Below are 2,657 nucleotides of genomic sequence, written 5' to 3'. Positions count from 1 at the left end.
GAGACAATAGTGACTAGTTTTTTGGTTAATTGTATTTTGGAAAAGAGTATGATGGGGTCCGAACCTTGTGGGATCGAACCGCATACTACTCTAGGCTTTGTTATGGCACACCACTTTCGGGTGTGGCCACGCCTTGTAATTATCTCTTTTGGAAATATAGGGATGAGGGACCCACGAACCCTCCACCGTAAAGGTGTTTGATTAAAAAAAAATTTGAATTGCATGGGGGGACTTCATACCCGCCGGGTACGGACTTCTCTTGTTAATCATGTCAATAAATTTTTTGTTTTGGAACGTTAGCGGGATCGCAAACGCGTCAACCCAAAACGTCCTTAAACGACTAATTAAATCTCATAATATTTGCTTTCTTGCAATAATGGAGCCGCTCACATCCCCTAACCCTGACAAGTTCTCAAAAGCGCTGGGGATGATATACAAGAGCTCCAACACCAATGGGAAGATGTGAATTTTTGTGGAGGAAGGGGCTAATTTTGAAGTTGAGGATGACTCGGAACAGCTGCTCCATGGGCGGGAATTTGAATTCGCATCGAAAAGGAATTCTAGAGAGAGATGCTCCTCCTTCACCGGCTCCCCCCACCAAAGGTTAGCGCGAGAAAGAGCACACCGGCTCCCCCCACCAAAGGTCATGGCCGGAAAAGGTTCGTGCCTTCACCACTCTCGGAGGACAAGCAACTTCGGAAGAAACTCACCTTCGGATCGGATGATTGCCCCGTCATTGAGGCCGCCGATATGAGCTCCGACCATGACAATCCAAGTTGTAAGTCACTCTCGTTCCCATCTTGTCCCAATGACGTCTTGGAAGCAAAAGGGTCGGAAAACCACCATTTGGCCCACACTCCTCCAGAAGGAGACCACATGGAGCCGGTGGCCATTGCGATCTTGCCGGCAGGTGCACCGGACCCCCCCTCCGACGAAGGTCCCGCCGTGAATGAGACGACCGTTGGGGAAGGTGACGCCATGCTCACTTGCGTATCCCAAGAGGGTGGGGCTGAACCATGTGCTCCAAAAAGTACCTTGGAGAGTGGGTTAGTAAACTTACCCGAAATGTGCTTAGAACCAAAATACCTTTCCGAAAACGCCTTTGTCCCTTACCAACAAGAGAAACCATGTGAAGATTCGTGCCACCCCCTCCCAATGCAGAAAATGAAGCCAAAAAGGAATGATATCTTGCAAGTACTCTCTTTGGAGGCGGCGGAAATCCTTGATTCCGCGGCGGCACAACCCCTCCTCGCCGGCCCGCCGCCGGAAACCGCCTTCCGGTCGATGGAAACCCCGCTCCTCCTTGAATTCCAAAAAGAGATCACTCCCCCCACCCCCTTATTTGCTGATGGCCCCACCCTCTCCGACTTCCCTCCACTTGAGCGTGGGAGAACTAGGAAAATCAGGGACAACTTTGAAAACGGCGCGTCGAGTGATGGGGTGAGGCCGTCTTGGCTGAAAGACAAGATGGAATCCAACTCCGTGCGGGCCACGATGGCTCTCGCGGCCCCGACCATGACCCCGACAAGCTCCGAACGGCCCAACGCCACCTTGGGGACCCCTTGGGACAAATTTACCCCAATGAACGTAGATGGTTTGGCCGTAGGACCTCAAGGGGATGGCTTAAGTGGAAACCACCCCCCCAACGAGATCATTAGGCCGATGAATCACACTCAAGGGCGAGAAAGTGGGGCGGCCAAGAAGGTACCCATCAAGCCGATTACCATGGCCGACATGGTTCGAGGGTCCCCGAACCCCGAAGGACCGCAAGCCTTCCTCCCAGAGAACATCCAAAACATTGGGTTTGCCACCACATCTAACGGTATCCCGGCCATCTACTTCTCCGGGGCGGAGATTCAAAAGTTGGCTACAAACCTAGGTCACGCCATCGTCGGTAAGTTCTCCCACTCAATTCCGTCATCACATCAAATTCAAAAGGCCTTGGATAACATTAAATTCAGTCGGGGTTTCAATTGGAAATTTAATAATGCAAAACATGTTTTTGTGCAATTTGAGGATATGGCGGACTATGCACGGCTCCTTAGTGGCCCTAAAGGCACTCCGGTGTGGTTCATCGACCGACATCCGATGAGAGTCTTTAAATGGACACCCGATTTTGATGCGTATTGTGAATCCCTAATCGCGGCGATTTGGTGCAATTTAATTTGCCTCCCAATTCATCTCTTTGATCAATCGGCCCTTTTTGCCATCGGAAAGATCCTAGGGACACCTATTCAAGTGGATTGTGCCACGGCCAACAAGTCACGACTTTCGTTCGCCCGCATTTGTGTTGAGATCGACATCACCAAACCACCCCCCGAAGAGATCATCTTAGATATTTGTGGCCGAGAAATGGTTCAACAAGTGAAATGGGACAAGATTCCATCCTATTGCCGGGAATGCAAAAACGTGGGCCACAAAAGCGACGTGTGCTATGCGGCGGGTAGAGGGGAACGGCCCCCCAAACGTAACTACAACGTAGCCCCTCCGAAACAGCCACAACAAGGGGACCGTCAAGCCGGGAAAGTAAATGAGGGTGCAAGGCATGATGGGAACTCGGAATGGATACAACAAGGGAAGAACAAGACAAAGGTACACCAACAACGGCTTAACCCGAAGAAAAAAATCGAAATTGTAAGTTAGAGAGAGACGCTCTC

This window comes from Salvia splendens, unplaced genomic scaffold, assembly GCF_004379255.2.
Source record: "Salvia splendens isolate huo1 unplaced genomic scaffold, SspV2 ctg322, whole genome shotgun sequence".
Classification (NCBI taxonomy): Eukaryota; Viridiplantae; Streptophyta; class Magnoliopsida; order Lamiales; family Lamiaceae; genus Salvia; species Salvia splendens.
This window is presented reverse-complemented; position numbering follows the sequence as displayed.